This window comes from Bos taurus, chromosome 18, assembly GCF_002263795.3.
Source record: "Bos taurus isolate L1 Dominette 01449 registration number 42190680 breed Hereford chromosome 18, ARS-UCD2.0, whole genome shotgun sequence".
NCBI lineage: Eukaryota > Metazoa > Chordata > Mammalia > Artiodactyla > Bovidae > Bos > Bos taurus.
Genome location: NC_037345.1, coordinates 25,593,867 through 25,615,108, shown reverse-complemented (window position 1 = coordinate 25,615,108; position 21,242 = coordinate 25,593,867). Strand labels below are relative to the sequence as shown.

Below are 21,242 nucleotides of genomic sequence, written 5' to 3'. Positions count from 1 at the left end.
CACTGGGTTCCAAGAGCACAGAATATGTACAATACTTCCCTGGAAATGTCTTAGAGGAGTGCCTCCTCCAGGAAGCCGTCCCAGATATCCACAGCCCACCAGGAATCTTTCTCCTGAATTAGCCCTGGAGTCAGAGGTTCCCCCTGGCTTTCCTCCAGAGCTCCCTAGGGGCCAAGAGTGGGTCCTTTTTATGACTTAGAGTAAGTACGTGTCTGAGGAGGGAAGAGAACAGAGGCAAAGCTTCTGCAAGCCTGCATATGTGCCAGGCACTCCACTGGGCATTTTGGAAATCCATTTCCACCACTCTAAAGGTTAGCCCTATTGAACCCATCTTACAGATGGAATGACAGAGGCTCAGGCACATGATGTGACCTGTTCAAGGCCACCTAACTGGTAAGAGAGATGTATGGAATTCAAACCATGATCTCCTCTGAGGCATGAAGACATCAAGACCCAGTGTCCATCTGATGCTTGACTAATCCCACCCCCATCCAATGTATATCCGGACTTTATTTGATTACCTCCATTGATGAGGGCTCACTTCATTTCAAGAGGACACATCTCTTTGACCTCTGAAAAGTCTTTCATAGCCATTGAGTTAAAGGCAAAAGGACATCAAAGCCACAGGATGGCCTCTGTGTGCCATACAGGGCCCAGAAGAGGCCCAGGGCTGTGGACGCCCCCAAGAGGGCCTTCAGCTCCAGACCAGCAGCTGATTAAGAGACAGGATGGGGCTGCTCAGGGCGCCAAGGAGCCCAGGGTTTCAGAGCCCTTCCCCAGAATAAGCAAGGATCCCCTCGGCACTCACACTCCAGGGGGCTCTGGGCTGGCTTCTGGCCGAGGCCATGGGAAAAGCAGCAGGAGCTGGGGTCCATGGGATGGTGCGCCCCTGCATTCCCATCGCCCCCCCACCCCACCACTGATGGACCAGAGCCAGGGCTATTGTCTCACTGGCGGCGCAGAGCTGTGTCCTATTCAGGCACTATTTTTGGCGCCCAGAGGAAGAGGAAAAGAAAGCAAAGAAAGGAGTTGCTGTTCTCGGTGGAACCTTCGCCCGGAAAGGATTCCAGGGCCTGCTGGGCCAGAGAAGGCAGTCGCTGTGGATCAAAAGATCCTAGGCTTGAAAGGACCTGGCGGGGGGCTGTGGTTCAGGGGAGCCAGAGAGGGAGCCACAGATGGGGCACCCCTGGCCTTGTACACACACTTGGTACTCACTAACTGCAGCCACATGCAGAGAAAGAGAGGCCCAGGATCCCTGGTCCCACCCATAGTCACTAAGCACTTATAATAACAATTTTTTTTTGTTTTTTTTTGTTTTTTTCTAATTTTATTTTATTTTTAAACTTTACATAATTGTATTAGTTTTGCCAAATATCAAAATGAATTTAAAAAAAACCTACAGTAGCGCATAGCTGCCCATAACCAAGTGTCTGCCGGAAAGATTCTTACTTAACACCCACAACACTCCTGACCAGGGTGGAGATCGGGGACAAAGTGATAAGCCTCATAAATCAGATAATTGATGCTCTGAGAGCAACATGACTGCCAAAATAACAAGCTAGTGACCCCGCTCCATTTCCTCCACCTTATGCCACCCCCACCCTTCCTCACGTACACCAGGTCCAGCGCACTAGCCTTCTTTCTATCTCCAGACACACATCAGGGCCTTTGCACCTGCTTTCCCCGCAGCATAGAACATTCTTTCTGGGTTCTTTCCCTGATTGGTTCCATCTCAAGACTTTTTCTTTTTCTTTTAATATTTATTAGACTGTGCCCAGTCTTAGCTGCGGCATGTAGGCTCTTTAGCTGTGGCATGCAAACTCTTAGTTGTAGCATGTGAGATCTAGTTCCCCAGCCAGGGACTGCACCCAGGCCCCCTGCATTGGGAGCATGGGGTCTTAGCCACTGGACTATCAGGAAGTCCCCCTTCTCAAGTCTTAATCCAAGTCTCCCCTCTCCTAAAAAGCCTTCCACGTCCACCCAACCAAAATAGCCTCCCCATTCATCTCCTCTTCCATGTCACCTTATGTAATAAACTTTAAAGCACTTAACATTGTCTGAAATGACCCTGTGATTTGCTTGTCATCCATTTCTCTGTGTTTGCTCTTTCTTATCTATCTTGCTCAGCACTTGTATCTCCAGTACCTAATGCCACAGAGCCTGGTCCACAGTAGATGCTCAATGACAGCTAGTTAATAAATGGATGAGTGAATGAGACAGAGCTGGGAGTCTGACCAGGCCAGGCTGGCTCCAAGCCTGTTTCCAAAGGAGCCATTCCCGATGCTTAGGGCAGGGGGATTCCAGCACTGAGCCGTCCCCGCTTCCCAGCTTCTATCTGAGTTAGGGGCACACACATCGCTGCCAGAGGCTTGGCCAGAGAGGGGCTTCCAAGACTGTGCACAGCCTGAGAGCCAGGACAGGACCTGAAACTTCACCTCCCATCCAGAGCCACCTGATAAAGGCTTTTAAGAAGTCCTGTAGTGCACAATGGCAGTGGCAGACTTTATTTTGGGGGGCTCCAAAATCACTGCAGATGGTGACTGCAGCCATGAAATTGAAAGAAGCTTATTCCTTGGAAGGAAAGTTATGACCAACTTAGACAGCATATTCAAAAGCAGAGACATTACTTTGCCAACAAAGTCTGTCTAGTCAAGGCTATGGTTTTTCCATTAGCAATGTATGGATGTGAGAGTTGGACTAAAAGCAAGCTGAGCGCCAAATAATTGATGCTTTTGAACTGTGGTGTTGGACAAGACTCTTGAGAGTCCCTTGGACTGCAAGGAGATCCAACCAGTCCATCCTAAAGGAGATCAGTCCTGGGTGTTCATTGGAAGAACTGATGTGGAAGCTGAAACTCCAATACTTTGGCCACCTGATGCCAAGAACTGACTCATTTGAAAAGATCCTGATGCTGGGAAAGATTGAAGGCGGGAGGAGAAGGGGACGATGAGATGGTTGGATGGCATCACTGACTCAATGGACATGAGCTTGAGTAAGCTCCAGGAGTTGGTGATGGACAGGGAGGCCTGGCATGCTGCAGTCCATGGGGTCGCAAAGAGTTGGACATGACTGAATGACTGAACTGAACTGTTGTGCACAAGCCTGGAAGCCCAAGGCTTTCCTAGACCAGTGGGACCACAGACATACTTTCACAGGTGCTGGATTATTTGATGTTTGAGATCCTGTCTGAACTGTGATCAAAATTAGAGTTTTCTCTCTACGTGGAGGCAGAGTACACACTACTACACCTTCCACCACCTGCTCCCATGGCCCCAGGAGAGAGGGGGCCCAGGCATGCAATTTACCAACGAAGGTGGGTCGTGCACCCACTGCTCCAAATGCCAAATCTCCCATCTGGACTCCCTGTGGGCTCCCCAGAGTGGAGCAAGGAGGGGAAATGGTATGTGCCTGTGGCCAGGGAGGATCCTGGGGTCTAGGCACCTGGAGGCAGGTGTATCCCTAGGACCAGCCTGCAGAGACTCATGATGGAGCTGGGGCAGAGATAGGAACCATGAGGGAGCATGAACCACATGATGTGCACCTGACCTTCTGCAATGCACACAGCTGCCCTGAGAGGAGTAGGTATTATTAAGCTCATTTTACAACTGGGAAAACTGAGGCTCAGAGAGGAGAAGCTTCTTTCCTGGGGTCACATGGCGGTGAAACTGAACTTACGGGTAGTTCTATGCACTCCCTCACCTGTGATGCCCCCAGCCCCAGCCCTGGAATCTCCAGAACATGGAGAGGAGTTGCCAGCCACTCCAGGGAAGTGGACATGAGACCCAAGAGGCTACGCGATGTGTCCAAAGCATTCCAGCCCAGAAGTCAGACCCTCACCCATAGGCTCATGGGGTTTGCAAGCACTCCCATCCTTCCAGGTCATTAGTTACTGCAGCTCCCAACTCTGGTTCCCTAAACCCGGGTGGGAGAGCAGAGGCCAGACTCCCAGATGCACTGACACCCACTGCAGGGTCTCCTTGGGGAGACCCTGGTTGTCCTTTCCACCACAAATGGCAATGTGCACTGCCTCCAGACCTGGCCCAGGTACTAGGACCCAGATATTCTCAGCTTCTAGCCAAGGAACTGAATAATAGACTCTGCCCATTTGGTCTGGGGTGTGTACCTAGGTGGCAGAGCCCCAGGCGGGTGTGGCAGATGTGGTCATGGACAAAGGATAAGTACAGCTTTGAGGAAACTGCATGAGGATTCCTTCCAGCCTTGCCCACTGTCCGCAGCTCTCACCAGGTGATGTCACATGAAGGTGTGGGGGAGGGGAAGTGCCATGAGGCCAGGCACACACCTACCAGGCGCAGACCTACTGGATGAGGGAGAGCAAGGGGTACCTGATAATTCAGGAGGTGGGTGTCCACCTTTCCCAACTCCTCCATCAGACCTTTCTTCCTCACGCCTGTCCTGTTCCCCTGATGTCCTCTTGCCCTCTGTGCCTCCCATCCAGCTTACTGAGCTGTTTACAGGCTAAAGAATTGATGCTTTTGAACTGTGGTGTTGGAGAAGACTCTTGAGAGTCCCTTGGACAGTGAGGAGATCCAACCAATCCATTCTAAAGGAGATCAGTCCTGGGTGTTCATTGAAAGGACTGACGCTGAAACTCCAATACTTTGGCCACCTGATGCGAAGATTTGACTCATTTGAAAAGACCTTGATGCTGGGAATGATTGAAGGCGGGAGGAGAAGGGGATGACAGAGGATGAGATGGTTGGATGGCATCACCGACTCAATGGACATGAGTTTGACTAAGCTCCAGGCGTTGGTGATAGACAGGGAGGGAAGCCTGGCGTACTGCAGTCCATGGGGTCTCAAAGAGTTGGACATGACTGAGCAACTGAACTGAACTGAGGAGCCTCTGAAGATGTAATGGATGGTTCTAATGGTGGGTGTACTGGCAAGACTTGGAGAGGGCTTTTATATGGAGGCGCCACCTACCCACAAACGTTGCCTGATGCTAGAATGGGCAGGGTCGGAAAAGCTCAGGACTGGAAAGAGCCGTGAAGATCCCCACATGGTATCTGAGGTCCCCCTACAACTTCCCTGTCAGACTTAAATACCAGCAGGTGCGGGGAACTCACTACCTCAGTTGGGAACATCATCTGCGGGGCCACAGGCAAAGATCCAGGTTTGGAGTCAGGAGACTATCTCTGACCGGCCAGGGGACCTTGGCCTGCTTCCTCATCTGTGAAATGTACAGATTCAAAACTCCGAGGGCAGCTGCACCACGACTGAATGAAGGTCTTTGTAGGCAGTGGAGCTGTACGCACCAGGGCTGGGGGGTTGGTTAGGAGTCGCCCAGGGCGGTTGACACACACTGAACTGGTGACAAAGCAGAGGAGCAGTGGGCAGAGGGTGCCAGGCCAAGCATGACTCAGCTGCCCCCTGGGGTCACCCCTCACATTTGTCACCATTAAGGCAGGTGGGTTTGGGCAGTTGTGCCCCTGCCATAGGGTCAGAAACCAGGATGCCAGCCACAGAGCCACACCCCTGAGGGCCAGACTCAGCCAGGGACCCCCACCCTCACTGCCCAGGGGTCAAGGGGACTCAGCTACCCCAGGAGACCAGCCCAGCTCAAACCCAGGTCTCCCCTGCAGGTTTGGGACAGTGGTCAAGCCAGGCAGGCCTTGGGTCTCCAGGGGCAGGAGGGACCCTCATTCTGGGACTGTTCCTCAGGCCAGCAGATCAAGAGGCCATTGGATGAGGGTGTCCAGGGGGCCTCTCTGGGGCTTGGGTCCTTTCCCAGTGATGTCATGGGAAGACAGGGCTAATGCTTGTGATAAGCTCACTGCGGCTCCCTCAGAGAAGGGCTCGGTGATGGCCCAGAAGAGTGGCGATGACATCGCTAATGGTGTGCCAGGCCCTATACCCAGTGGTTGAGATTTCTTGGCTCACTTAACCCTCTCAAGGTGCCATTGCTGTTATTTATTATTGTTGAATCATTAAGTGGTGTCCGACTCTTTTGCAACCCTATGGACTCCTCCATCCATGGGATTTCCCAGGCAGGAATACTGCAGTGGGTTGCCATGCCCTTCTCCAGGGGATCTTTCCAACCCAGGGATCAAACCTGCACCTCCTGCATTGGCAGGTGGATTCTTTACCACTGAGTCACCAGGGAAGCCCCAAGGTGCCATTATTATCCTCAATTTGAAGATAACAAAAATAGGCACAGAGAGGCTAATACACCTGTCCAAGTTCACACAGCTGGGCCAGAATGGGGCAACCCAGAGCCACCCATCTTGTGCTGCCTCCCCCAGGGGGACAGCTGAGCTGGGCAATGGGAAAGCAAAGGTCCAGAACAGCTGGGAATGGGGGGGGGTCTACTGTTCAAGGGCCCCTACAGCCCGGGGCTGACTCAGATGATTCCCACAGGGTCTCACTTAGGGATTCAGGTATCCTTCTGCCCGTTTGACAGCCTAAGGAATGCTGCTGCTGCTGCTGCTAAGTCACTTCAGTCGTGTCCGACTCTGTGCGACCCCATAGACGGCAGCCCACCAGGCTCCCCCGTCCCTGGGATTCTCCAGGTAAGAACACTGGAGTGGATTGCCATTTCCTCCTCCAATGCATGAAAGTGAAAAGTCAAAGTGAAGTCGCTCAGTCGTGTCCAACTCCTAGCGACCCCATTGACTGCAGGCCACCAGGCTCCTCCGTCCATGGGATTTTCCAGGCAAGAGTACTGGAGTGGGGTGTCATTGCCTTCTCCAGCCTAAGGAATGAGGCTTAGAGAAATTAAGCCACCTGCTCAAGGTCACTTTTCAAGGATGTAAACTCAGTTCTAACTGAACTACCGTGTGACCAAACCTGAAGCCCAAACTTCCAGCAGAGGTTTAGGGAAGACCCATCAATGCTGCACACTGTGCTGAGTACATGCTTTGCAGCCATTTCCCCCAAATTCCAGCAATAATCCTGGGGTGGGGGGGTCACCTCGATGCACAGGTGTGAACACTGAGGTCTGGGAGGTTGTGACCTTAGGCAGCAGGATACAAGCCCGAAAGTCCTCTGCTCTCACCCCTGGGCCCAGAGAGCTAAGGGCAGGGCTTCTGGAAGGAGGAAGGCAAAGACCCGGGACTGGAGGGAAGTCAGAGGTGGCTCTGATCGCTCACTGCTGCTCATCTTGGAGGTAGTGTGAGTGGCCCTGGGAGCCAGGCTGGAGCCATTAGCTGTCTAACCGCCGGCCTTTCAGGGGACCAGAGCTGGGCTGGCTCCCGGACAAAGAGGCCCCCACCCCTAGGCCATCTCTCTCTAATGCAGAAGCCTGTCTACTGGTGCCCGGAAGCCCTGCCAGCTCCTCCAGGGCTCAGCTTTTATCTCAGCCTGCCTGAACTGCCAAGTGCGCCACAAGCTGCCTGAGCCTGAGCCAGCGCCAGCCCAAGAGCCCAACTCCCACCACCCTGGCCTCCCCGCCAAAACACAAGTCAGGCTGTGGGTGGGGGGGTAGGGGGGCGGTTCCTGCTGATGCCCAGGTAGCTCTCGGTCTCTTGGGGGATGGGAGGCAGGAAGATGTCCCCCCTCAAGCTATTACGTGTCTCTGGGCCTCCGTGCACCCCTCTGCCCAAGGAGGAGATCACAATAGTGAAGGCTAACCTGTGGGACAAGCGCTGGTGTCAGCAATTCACCACATTAGTCCTTCAGGCTCAAAACAGCCCCTGAAGTAGATACTGTTATGTTTTATCTACTTTTTCCAGATAAGGAAAATGAGGCGCAGACACCCAAGTTCACACAACCCGAGAGGAACAAAGCTCTCCCCAGATAAGTGGCCTTGCTTTCTCCATGGGTCCTGTTGCCTTAAAAGCACATGGGCTTAACAGTGGCAAGGATGGGGTTCAGGACAAGGGCACATGTCCTCTGCCCCCAGCATGGAGTCCGGCCTGGCTGAGGAGTCCCCTTCCCATGGAGAGGGGCAGAAGAACACAGTGGACAAGAGCCCAGACTCTGCAGCCCCCAAGATAAGAGGTCACTCCTGGAGGAGCCTCCTGCGCCTCAGTGCTCTCATCTCTAAAATGGGTGCACCAGGAGCTTGTAGCTTGTGGGAATAAAGGAGTGTTCAAAACGCTGAGCCTAGGCCTGGCAGAGTCCAAGGGCAGCAAGGATCCAGGACTGTTCTGGTCCAGCCAAGCCCCCAGGGAACCAGAATTGGGGCTTGAGGGGCCTGCAGGGGGTGGGGATATTTCAGCCCACCTGTGCCAGGGCAGGCGCCGGGCAGGGGTCAGAAAATGTGTATCTTTGCTCCTTCCTCCAGCAGCTCCAACCTGACCCCCAAATCTGCAGGGCTCCCCGGGGGCCCCAAGGAACTCCTGATGAGCGAGAGGACCAGACTGGCAGAGGGCAAGCTTGGGGAGGCTGGGGTCCAGCCAGGACTCCATGCCACTTGAGAGGCCCCTCGGTGCCAGGCCTGCCCTGCCCCCACTTGCCATCTGCCTGGTCCCTGGGGTCCTGGTCCCCCCAGCTGCTGGGTTTGCTCATGTGATGTCCCAGCTGCTGTGAGTCAGAACACAGAGTCACAGGGCTGCCCCGGGATCAGGCTTGGGGGTGCTGAACCTGCTCTGGTTCTAGGTGGGGTGGCAGCAGTGAGATTTGGGGCTGTGTGGTCACATTTCCCCCATTCCCCACCAGCCCTGCCCCTGACTCTTCACTCCAGCCCCCGCCATCCACCATCCACACGCAGGTCTTGCTGAGGATGAAGTGACCCGGGGCTAGACTCAACCAGAGCACCGTCCACGTGGCCTCCTTCATGGCAGACTCTGCCCTGCCCGTCTTGCACTTGTCATGCTGGACCTTGCTAGGAAGCCCACCCCCGCTGCACATGGACTGGCCACAGTTCTGCCGCCTCTTGTACCTGTCCTTCTCCTGGACTGGCCGACCACTACCCCACTCTGTTCCCTCAGCCATGAAACTCCTCCCTCCAAACAGGAGCCTTGGGCCTGGGGTAGCCAGACCCTCCCACCCCAATCACAATCCTGCCCTTCTCATCCAGCTTGGGTGGCAGCCCACACCCCCAGAAACTTCCCCCTCATCCCCCACCTGGCCTGGCTGCAGTACTGCCAAGTCTTCCCACCATCCCTTCCCCTGCGAGCAGATTGCAACCCGCCAGCCTGGCACTCAGGCTACCAAAATGACACATGCCAGCTCTCCAGTACCATCATCTGCTCCAGTCCCCCCAGTTCTCATCATTCTTAAACCTTTTCCCACTGCAGTTTCTCAGCCAGGAATGCCACCCCTGCCACCCCATCAGCCCTCCCCCTCTCCCCACCAGCCTCCAAGGCCACCTCTATGCCCTCTGCGGAGCCTCCCATCCTCCCAGGTCAGGAAACTCTCTCCTCCTCCGTCAGCAAGCTTATCTCCTTCCTTGGCCTCAGATCCTAATTGTCTTGTTTGTTTGTATCCCTAACAAGTTGAGGGTGTCCTGCCCAGTGGCCCAGGGAACCACCAAGGCTGGCAACAACAGAGCAGGCTGTCTAGCAGAGCCTCTCCCTCAGAACCACACCCGCCCGGAATGGTGTCCTTCACAACCTGACCCTCTCGGAGCCAAGCCCAGGAGAGGAGGCGGGCCAGCTACCACCCCCCACCCCAACACACACTTCCACTTATCAGCAGGGCCAACTGCACCCAGAGAGAGAGAGAGGCAAGGCAAGGTGGCTGTGGTGATGCTAAGACCAAGGTGGGGGTGCATCTCAGGCCCCTGGGGTCCCTGCAGCAAAGGGGCTCAGGTCTGGCTCCAAGAGCTAGTCCTACCCTGGTCATTGGCAGGGAAGACCCCACAGGGACCCTGGCCTGGGATCTGGGGGACTAACTCAGTCCCTGATGGTTCTCACTGACTCCAGACCCTTCTCCCCGACTCAATCCCAAGGAATCAACACTCTGCCCTCAGCATAGCCCAAGCGTGGGTGGGGTGGGGTGGGTAGGGCAGGGGCTTGGCTCTGGACCACCCACACTCCATTTGTCTCATTCAAATGAGTCCCCACCCCTAGAACAGTACCAGGCACACAGTAGGCACTCAATTATTATTTATATAATTAACTTCTTGGGCCCTCTATAGCCACAAAGGCTATTCTTCCCCACCCCACCTCACCCAGGCAAGAGCTGCTCCAAGCAGGATGGTAGTGGTGGCGGCATGGTGAGAGGGGCCCCTGCCTCAACTCATGTCCCCCGCAACCCTCCTCAGTAAAATGAGCACCAGCCACCTCCGTGGGGGCCATGGGAGACCCTAACTCCCATGAAACGGCACCACAGGAAGGAGGCTGGTTGGGAAGGAGGTGGGGAAAGAAACCAGAAGTCCCACAGGTGGGGAGGCCCTATCAACTCCGAGCAGACAGGGACCTGGGGCCTGGCGGTTAGCAAGCCGGGGGCACTTCCCCATCGACTGCCGCTGGTTCCCAGGATGCTCTCTCTCATCTCAGGTCCCCCATGTTCAGACCCCACTGCCAGGTTCGTCTCCTCCCAAAGGCTGGGCCTGCGCCATGAAGAACCACGTTGCCCCTGGCTCAGTGGGCGGCGGGGGGGTCCCCACACACAGCCCCAGGGCAGCTACAGGCAAGGCTGCCCCTCAAGTGCCCCTGCCCAGCCGCCTTGCCCTATCCTCTCCTCCCTGAAGCCAGAGTCTGGCTTTCCCTCCCCGCACTTGTTCTGTGATCTTGAGTGAGCCCCCTGCCCTCTCAGCAACCTTGCTTCTATCATCTGAACGGCAGGAGCAGGAGACAACGGTACCTCCCCGTCCACGGAGCAGACCCAGGCTTGTCGGACCCAGGGACCCTACCACTCCCAGCCTCAGTTTCCCCCGCTAACAAACGGCTCTGAGAGGTTCCACCCTCTCCGGCTCCACCCCCTCCCGCGGCATCTCGCTGTCCATCTGCCTGCAACTCTCCAGCCCCGGCACAGCCCTGCTCATGTGTGGGTTAGAGACTTCAGAACCACGCTCCACCGCCACCCCACCCTCAGCCGCACACACCCCCGTTCCGCCTCCCTCCTGCCGTCAAGCCCTTGATCCGGTACCTGGTGATGAGCAGAAGGTCCCGTGTGGGACCAGGCAGCGGAACCACCTTTAAAGATCCACCTCTGAGGCTTAACCTGCCAGCCGTGGTCCCGCAGGGGCCGAGGGAGCTGGTGCGCGTGGAGACTCCCTCTCCTGAGGCAGTGCAAGGCAAGCAGCCAGTGTGGAGCCGGGGGAGGCTCCGGGGTGTGTTTGCAGGGGGTGGGGGAGGACACCCCCCTCCTGCCCCAGCTGGGCTCCTCCCTCCTCCAAGCTCGGCCGGGGATGACGGGACCATACGTGAGTCACACGGATTTCTCACAGGGAGGCTGGGAGGGGGCAGGGCTGAGAGCACCGAGGCGGGGACATTGGGGGATGCCCATGACTCAGCACTGGGCAAGGGGGCACTTCGGCCTCACCTCCCCCCACCCCCCATCCAGGTGCCAGGCTTTGTGGACGGATGCTGGTCAGAGATAACTGCCTCCTCGCCCTCCATCTGTTACTTCCCCAAGGCTGTTCTCCCCAAAGTTCCCGCAGAGAGGCCAGGGTTACTATGGCAACAGTCTGCCCCGATGCCGCCGCCTCCACCCAGGGCCCGGCAACAACTGCCCCTTCCTGAAAAAAAGGCCGGCCTCCTTGGCAGCAGGCAGGAGCCGGTGCTGACCAGCAGAGCGGAAGGGACTCCGTGGAAAGGGGGGGGGGGGCGGTGTCAAGCACCTGGCATGCGGCCAGCCAGGCCACACACAACTGGCCACTTGACCTTGACTCCTCCCTGAGCCTCAGTTCGTCCTCCCAGCAGAGGGACCCACCTCAGTGCTCCCCAAGCACTCACAACATTCAGCAGACTCAGGTCTTGCAGTCTGAGACTCCAGGGGCTTCTTGAAATGGCCTTCCAGTTTGTCTGCTGGGTCAAAGGGGGAAACTGAGGCCCAGGGGAGGAACCCTTCCAGGGGGCTCCGAAAGCTCAGAGAGAGAAATTTGAAAATGGGCTGACTCCCTCTTTCCCTTTCTGGCCACTGGCCTCTGTCTGCAGTTTCCTCTCACTGTTAACCTTCACGGCCATCCTGGGAGTCAGAAAACTTCAGATGGCCCACGCTCCCCCACTGTGGAGGGCGGGGAATCCCTCATCTTCCCTCATCCCTGCAATGTGAACCAATGATTTCCAAGTCACAGATGCTGGAAGGATTTCATAGCCTAATGAGGGCAAGTGATGAGAGCAACAATAACAACAGTAATAATAATAATTAATAATAAGGATTATATGTACTGACCATTTACTACATTCCAGACTCTTCCCTGGCGCCATACCCATTGCACCATGGGAAAACTCGTTGCTCAGACCAGCGCCTGACACTTGATGAGCCCTCAGTCAATGTTCGCCATGAATGTGCTGAAGCAGAAGGAAGAGCTAGGAAGCCCAGAGAAGGGAATTAACTTGCACAAGATAGCACAGCTGGGAAGTGGCAGAGGTGGGACAGGACCCCAGATGGTCTGGCTCCACAGCCATCCGTCCTAACCGCTCATGAACTTAGACTCCCAGGCCTCTGGAGCGGGCCCTGGACACAATGGATGCCCAGGGCCCTAAGGTCCCTTCTCTCTCACGGGGATCTGCAGAAGGGCCTGGATCATTCACCTGCTGCTGCATGAATGGAAGCTTTTCAGGCAGCCCAGGAGGCCAGGGGCTGCTGCCGGTGAAGTCCATCCCTTACCTGCTCGTATAAATCAAGCTGCAGGGAAGAGGAAGGCCAATAAAGCTACATAGCGGGGTACAAGGAAGTCCCCAGGCCTGAGCTTCTGGAAAGCAGTGCTGTGCTCTCCAGTCAGCCCGCTGACCAAGCTGTGCCCCTGCCTGGGAGAGGTGGGCACTGGGTCTGTGTCCAGCTGGCTGCTCCCTCCCAGGGCTGCAGTGAGCACTGCCTCATGGCCAGGGCAGGAAGGGCCAGTCCACATTGGAGACCAAGAAACAAGGGGTGAAGATGTTCTTCCTCACCAGAAAAAGGACAGGGAGGAAAGAACCCAGGAAAAGGATCCAGGATTTCTTAAATTCATGTCTTTGGGCAAATCATCACTGCTAAGGTTCAGTTCCCCCAAGGTCTGTCCTTCAGGGCCAGGCCAGATGGTCACTGGAGCAGCCTCAGCTGTTCTCCGGGATCCAGGCCAGCCAGACAGCAACCAGATACACACACACACACACATGCCACAGAGGGTACTGGCTAGCAGGGTGCAGATGGAGGGTCAGCAGCGCCACTCTGCAGTTGGCAGGGACTTGCTGAGCTGGATGTCCAAGCAAGGGACACAGAAGCCTGGAGCTAACTGCCACCCTGGCCACGTAGGAAAGGCCCTAGAAGGTGGCTCAGCCGGGCAGGAGCTGCTCACCAGGCTCTGCCTGCTCTCTCACCATCAGCCTGCTCAGAGACCTACTATCTGCTGGGTACTGTGCCAGGCTCCAGGGGTTGGGGGACAAGCCTGGCTCACAATGTAGCAACACTGGGGAGTCAGTTATCAGCACCATAGAGCCCCAGGGAGCTCTGGGAGTCGGAGAAGAGAAACCAAATAAATTATTATTAATCACAACACTACCTCTTACTGTGCTTCCCAGCTGGTGCTACAGGAAAGAACCTGCCTGCCAATGCAGGAGACAGAAGAGACGTAGGTTCAATCCCTGGGTAGGGAAGATCCCCTGGAGGAGGAAACAGCAGCCGACTCCAGTATTCTTGTCTGGAAAATCCCTATGGACAGAGGAGCCTGGCAGGCTGCAGTCCATGGGGTCGCAGAGAGTCAGACATGCCTAAGGTGACTTAGCACGCATGCTGCCTGTTCCTAGTACTGCTACCGGGACTGATTACCAGGGCTGTGTCCATAGGCTCTGAGTAAAATGCTCAGCTCTATCTGAATTCTCGTTGTATCCTCCACCCTGTGGGCTGGTCATGCTTGTGTTTCAGACCCAAATGGCCTGTGTCTGGGTCTCCAACCCATGGGCTCTAACCAAGCACCTGCCAGGCACCAGGCTCCTGCTAGGTTCATCACAGTCATGATTTCCCCTGCGTCTCAGGACAGTTGTTATCCTGCTCCACTGAAGAGGGACAAGGCTCAGAGAGGCTGAGGATCACAGCCAGGGTTTGAAACAGGTTTGTTGGCCCTTGAGAGCAGCTGGGTCTCAAAGAATCAGTTTCAATGAACAGAGACCAGCAGGAAGGACTTTCTGGGCAGAGGGGACAGCATCAACAGAGAGGGGAGAAGCCTCCAACATGGGAGGCATCCTTGGAAAGAAGTAGGATCTAATTAGTGGGTGAAGGCAGATTCAGGAAGATCTTGAAAGCAGGGAGTTTGCTTCTGAAGGGGTTTCATCAATGCTGCTGAGAAGCCAGGGAAGGAAATTTCTTGTGACCAGCACGCAAAAGGTGGTCCACAGACCTACAGCATGATCAGAGGAGTCATTAGGAATCCAGCATCTCAGGTGTGCCCCAGACCTACCGAATCAGAGTATGTATTTAAACAAGATCCTAGGTGGTCCCAGCATTTATTCAAGCAGGAGGAACCTTGGTCTGCTCTAGCAGCTGCACCAGCATTGAGGGGATGGGATATGGAAGGGAGGCCAGAGCCCAGCTGGGGCTTTAGAGATGGAAGCGGGTGGGAGGCTAGGGATTTTGGTCCAAGAAATGAGAAGCAGAGGCTGGGACCCCCACTCCACACATGAGAGGGGATACAATGTCATAGACTGTCCAGAAATGCAGGGGGCATGGGACAGACTGCAGATCTGGGTGACACGGAAGAGGCTGCCCTCGGGCACAGCAGAATGGGGTATCCTTGTGATATAGTGGGGAACCTTCCGAAAGCTCACTGGAAACATATAGCTAGGGCTCAGGGGTGAAGGGCTGGGGTCCCTCAGGGCCAAGGAAGGTCATGAACTTTACTGGCTGGTGATAGTGGCCAGAGATGGGGTGGAGAGTGCATAAAGTTGCAGAAAAGGGCTTCATTTGAAGGGACGGAGGAGAGGTGGTAATGCTACAGCTGAGAGGCTGGACTCAGACTCTGGGCTCAGGCCAACGGGCTTCTGCTCCTGGGTCTGGCAGCCTAGGGACTCAGGCAGCATCTCTAGCCATCCACCATCTGTGCAGATGGTAACAGCACCACCAGTAGTAATAAATGAGGCCACATACGTCAAGCTCCTGGCCCAGCCTGGCACAAACGCGTACTCTGATGTATTTGCAAGGGCTTTGCTGTTCAGAGAAGCCTGCACAGGAGACAGAGGTGAGGCTGTCAGCACGGTGGGAGGACGTGTGGTCCCCAGTACAGGAGGGAGGACAGGACATTCGTGGTGGTCACAGTGGCAGAGGCGTGGGCAAGTAGGAGGGTACAGTGGGGCTTCTTCCTGGAGGCCTCACCCTTTCCCGACTCTAATCCTCCAGCCTGGGCAGCCTTGCAAACAGTGAAGCACTGTGCCCACCGTCAGGAAAGTCACCACTGCCTGTGTATGGGTGGGTTCTTATTGGAAAGAATTGTCCAAGTTCAGGCTTCTCCCCCTTGCAAGTTGAGTGTCCCTGAAAATAACGGAGCACCATGCCTGGCACACAGTAGGTGCTTGACAAATGTTGGCCAATATCATGATTATCACCAAGTCAACGCAAATGCCACAGGCCCACACTCCACCATTTGCAAAGCTCTTTCATGTCCAGTGTCTCCTCTAAAGACAGTGATGGCTGTTCCCACTTAACAGAGATGAAGACGGAGGCTCAGAATTTTTCCAAAGCCTCACAGTGCATCCGCATGAGAGACAGGATTCGAACCCTGGTCCTGTGACTCAGACTATGTACTTGGTGGCCAATGCTGTCAGCCACCTCCCTGTTCATTCCCGTGGGAAAGCTTCCTGGCCACAGGCGTGGGGGCAGTCACAGTCCCATGATAACACCATCACAGCCACCCCAGGGCGCAGGGGGTTGGCACAGGCCATGTGACTCAGCCGCCCTCACAAAGGGAGCTGTGTGCCTGGTGCTTTGGGCCTGCCTCCACCACCCATCCCCCAGCTGGAGAAGGAGCAGGGAGCCTGACAAATCCAAGACACAGGAGAGCTAGAGGATCCTTCAGCCAATGGGACAGGTTTAATGGAGATTCAAGTCTAGACTTGGGGTGCAAGAGGCTGGTGCCAGCTCCAGCGTTGGAATGAAGGACAGGGGTCACCCAGGTCCAAGCTGGCTTTCTGAGGCCTTATTTGGAGGGCCAAGGACAGACTCAACCCCATTGGCTCCTCCCAAGGCACCAGGAAGGTGCCCCACCCATGATTACCTGCATCAGGTTTCAAAAGCATGGGGCTTGTGGTCTGGGGAAAAAGACACTCCCTGGATACCAACCGCTGGGCTCCTGTGTCCCCAGCACTGACCTCTCGCCACCTTTCCCCCTGAAGGCTTTAGACTCAGAGTCCATGCGCCCCTATTGAGCTCTCACTGTGTACCAAGCAGGGGACTTATGTTTTCTCCCACAGCCCTGCCGAGGAAGTCTTGCCCCTTTTGCTGAAGGGAGAGATGGAGGCTCAGAGAGGGAGGGCACCCAGCCCAAGGTCACACAGGATCTGACTTCAAGGCCAGCATCTTCCCTTAATACCCTCTTCCTGTTCCCAGTGGCATCTTGACCACATGCCAACAAGAAGTGTCCTTGGACCTGCCCCAGACAGACAGACAGACACCGCCACCCCTCTCCCCCACCCGCCACCTCCTGCAGTCGCCCTATTCCTGCATAGACACATTATGCAGGTCCTTAGACAAAGTTCAGGTTGGCTGGGCCTCCCCGGACCACCCTTCTGACCTTCCCCGGAGGCAGGCACGCCTGGGTGACCAGCTACCTAAGACAGAAGGTAGACAGGGCAGCCACCCCGTCTCCCTGGGCATGACGGAATGTCTGACCTCAGCCCAGCCCCCCAAGTACACGTGCCAGGAAGGTTGGATCCAGCCAGAGCAGGCCTGGAAGGCCATTCTGACCACACTACTGCCTCCAGAAGCCCCTGAACCCAGGGCAAGGGCAGGCCCAGCAAACGGGGGCCGCAAGCCCTCTCCACGATCCCACTCCCCAGGCCGCCAGCCTGAACCACCCTTGCTGCAGGAAGTAGGTGCAGGGCGGGGCACGCAGAGGTCTGGGTTCCACAGGTGAGATCCCATGCTGTCTTTACGTATCAGGCACCCCTTTGCAGCCCAGGGTTTTGGAGCTGGTGAGCTGGGTGCAGCCTTCCTCCGGGGTTGGGGGGCTGACATCTGGGAGAACTGCTGTTCCCAAGGGGACCTCTGGTGCTCTGCTCTGAGGCAGGCTTGCCTGGGAGAGACCTGGTAATTGCTGCTGTTCAGTCACTAAGTCGTGTCCGATTCTTTGCAACCCCACGGACTGCAAGATGCCAGGCTCCTCTGTCCTCCACTATCTCCCAGAGTTTGTTCAGATTCGTATCCATTGAGTCACTGATACCATTCAACCATCTCATCCTCTGCCACCACTTTCTCCATTTCTCTTCAGTCTTCCCCATCACCAGGGTCTTTTCCAATGAGTGGACTCTTCGCCTGGTGATTAGGAGGCTCCCTACTGCCCCTCTCCCACCTGGATTCCTCCCAACACTGCTCCCAAAGTCCTCCAATCAGCACAGCCCAGGACCTGGCATCCAACTGTCCAGATTCGAGCTTCTGAGCCTGTGTTCACTGGTGTAACATGGGCCTGCACAGGCTTGTCTGAGGCCAGGGCTTCCAGGGAGTGCAGTCACAGTTGCTCTCACTATTCCAGGCTCTCTTTTCAAGGGAAATTTGGCTCTTAGGAGGAGCAGAAGAGGCTTCTCACTCCTCCATAGGAGCCTCCCTTTCTGGACAGGAGACCCAGGCTGGCCACCCCAGCTGCTGCTGATGTCTCGATGGTTGTGCCCCTTTGGTCGGTGCTCACCCCCAGGCCTGGGCTGTGAGGTTTGGGTGGCAGCTACTCAGACACCCAAGACTTGGGCCAGGTGTCTCTGGTCAGGGGTGAGGCATCACCACTCCTGAGTCACGGGAGGCAAATGAGGCCCAGAGAGGTTGAGCGACTACCCGCCAGGTGGCACAGCAACAGGCAAAGACGTCAGATCTCGCTTCATCGTGGGGTAACAGGGTGCCATCTTGCTTGACTGCCACAGGCTCCCCAGGGCTCAGGCTCTCTACTTTGACCTTCCCAGGCAGCCAGTGCCACACCCCCGGCAAGACACACACACACACGCACACGCACACGCACACATGCATGCACGCATGCACGCAACAGCACAGCCTTCCCAGGTGGCGCTAGTGGTAAAGAATCTGCCTGCCAGTGCAGGAGACGCAGGAATCACAGGTTGGATCCCTGGGTCAGGAAGATCCCCTGAGGTAGGAAATGACAACCCACTCCAGTATTCTTGTCTGGAAAAACCCGGAAAAACCCATGGAGAGAGGAGTCCGGTGGGCTAGAGTCCATGGGGTCACAGAGTCGGACACGACTGAGCGTACACACACACACACGCACACAGAGCTGTGTGGAAGGGGTTGGCTGCAGGAGACGCACCTGGGAGCCATAAAGAGGGTGCCTCAGAGTCCTTACCTGGAACCCGGGGCTACCGTCACTCCTCTTTTGATAAATAAAGAGGCAGGTGTACTTTGTGGAAAGGCCATCCTCACCCCGGGAGACGCCCCCAGCATCTCCCAGAAGCACCACTTCCCGCCTGCGCCTCTGCCCTGGCAGCCAGGGCGCCCCAGGGTCTCCCCATAAGTGCTGGGGCGCAGATGGTTCAGGAGGCGTAATGGGGCGATGATGACAGACATTCAATAGCAGGGGTGGCCTAATTAACAGAGGGAACATGGGGAGCCCTTTCTGCTTCCCACACGCCCCAGGGAGCCAAGCTCGTGGGGGCAGAGCTGGCTGGGCGCCAGGCCCCCTCCCGGCTCCATTCCCCCACCTCCATCTGGCTGCCCTCTGGGGCCAGGAGACAGCGTGTGTGTGGGTGGAGGTGGGGCTGGAGATGTCTGCTCCCGTCTTTGTTTTCAGATCTCCGCTCCTGCCACCTCCCTCCCTCGAGGCAGATAGGGAACCACCCCAGAGACAGCAGGCTGCCCTAGTTCCCACAGGAGGCAGTGGTGGGATCAGCCCTTTCCTCCAGGCTGGGACGGGACACACTGCTAGGTGAGGGGTCTGGGGAGCGGCGGGAAGGACCCTGTGCTGGCCAGAGGGGCAGGCACGCCCCCAGGCCCGCACCCTGGCCCGTCTCACCCAGGGAGACTGCCTTCCCCCGCCTTGTCAAAAGTCAGACAACCTGGGCCAACCAGCTCCCAAACCGGTTTCCTGTGAGATCGCTGGTGGAAGTAGGCTCTGGGTGCTGGGTGCCTGCCTCCTGCCTCCCCATCCAAGCACCGAGGTTTGCAGCCTCCCCTCGGCCCCCCACCTTCCGCAGTCTCCCCGGCTGAGCCCAGGGAGCACACCGCGCCTGCCAGCTTCCCTGATGACCAGCACGTGAGCATGGCCAAACCCCCTTCAGAGCCCCGAGGGGCCACCCTGGGACCGCCAGGACTTTCACGTCAGCGCAGAATCCTGAGTCCTTGCTGGGCCGCACACCTGCCTTCAGAGGTGGAATTAGACTGAGATCAGCCAAGGTCAAGTGAGCCAGGCTGGGAGCCACGCTGCCCCAACCTCTCCGCTCCAAGCAGCCGCTTCTTACCTCAAGTCTGGACAGGCCCCTGGCCGGACTCTGCCTGTGCGACTTCCTCCCGTCCACCTTCTCCCAGGGCTCCCAGGCACCCAGCCGGAGCTTGTCTGGGCAGGCAGGCCCAGGTATGGCTCCGCCCGCGTGCGTGTCTCTTCCCATTTCCGGTGGCCCCACGGCTCCTGCCTCCCTCTCTCATTCCTGGCTTTCCCTGCAGGGGCTGACTTGGACTCTTGGGTGCTGAAGCCTCCCCGGCCCTCACTACAGCCCTTAATGGGCTTTCTGCACCTCTGTTCGGGGCCTCCTGGGTTGTGGCCCTCCAGGGGTTCCCCAATGTCTCTGAGTCTCAGTGCCCCCTTCCCCAAGGCTGGTGGGCGTCACTGCCCCCATCACCGTATGTGATGACCAGCTCTGCCAGCTCCTGCCTGCCTCCTCTCCGAGCTCAGACCCCACCTGAAGCCTGGGCCCAGACTCACCTGCCTGCAGTAGGAACAAGCCAACAGCCTGCAGCTGGCTGGAGACAGAAGGCGAGGGTGGGGCTCTGGGGCCTGGGGACTGGGGGCATGGTCCCTGCTGTCAGATATTCAGCCTCGTGTGGGGCACAAAGAGGAGCTGACACAGAGGAAGGATGGGGGCAAGAATGGGAGGGATTGTGGGCAGCTGCGCCAGCTTTCCAGGGGTACAGTGGGGAGTAGTCCAGGCAGGCTCTGCTCCATCCATCCCGGAGGTCCCCACAGAGGCCTGGGCCTCTTGACCATTCGTGCCCACCCCCACCTCCCCTGCCCAGTGCTACCCGCCTGGCCCCTGCATCACCCTTGCAGCCTTGCCTGAGGCCAGCAGTTCTGGCCCCACTTCCACAGGTGGCTTGTTTCCCTGCCCACCCCCACCCCAGTGCCATAGTATTGAGAATTAAACCACCACTTTTTCCAAGAAGCCATCCAGGCCGTTGTTGATTCATTTGGCAAAGTCCAGGAGCCACTGCGGACTCGGCCCCAGGTGAGGCCCTGAGCCACATAAATACGCCTTGAGCACCTTTCCTCACCTCCCCCTGCCACCGCCACCCCAACACAGGGTTCCCATGGGTTCCCCTCCTCTGGGGCCTATCCCCCAGGGTCAGAGTCATTTCTTTCCTTGTCTGTGAACCCTGCCAGACGACCACACCCCAGCACAGGGCCTGGTGCAGAGAAATTCTGGGTGACTGGTAGGTGAAGGAGCAAATATGGGGAGAAGCAGTGGATGATGGATGGACAGACAGATGGACAGGTGGACAGACTCAGCTACGTATTTAGTGAGTGCTTATTGAGGGCCTACTGCGTACCAGACACTGTTCTAGGCACGAGGGACACAGCAGCAAACAAAATATAAAAATCTCTGCCTGGACTTCCCTGGTGGTCCAGTGGTTGGGAGTCCACCTACCTGTGCAGGAGAAATGGGATTGACCCCTGCTCTGGGAAGATTCCGCATGCCAGCGGGCAACTAACCCATGCATCACGACTACTGAAGCCCCTGCCCTAGAACCTGTACTCCACAAGAGAAGCCACTGCAGTGAGAACCCCATGCACTGCAACTAGAGAGTAAAGCCTTGCTCACTGCAACCAGAGAATA

General features: G+C 56.6%; 1 protein-coding gene across 2 annotated transcripts in view; it reads right to left on the bottom strand.

Moving 5' to 3' along the window:
• The window catches only part of ADGRG1 (adhesion G protein-coupled receptor G1), a 46,173-nt gene extending 26,424 nt beyond the window's left edge, over positions 1–19,749 (bottom strand). Inside the window, exon 1 of one of the 2 annotated variants that reach the window (XM_024978084.2) lies at positions 19,653–19,749. The gene's annotated coding sequence lies outside the window, so the exon portion shown is untranslated. Of the gene's footprint in view, positions 1–10,995; positions 11,188–19,652 lie in introns of those variants that run through there. The other variant, XM_024978089.2, reaches the window with a different exon arrangement.
• Positions 19,750–21,242: the final 1,493 nt, after the last annotated feature.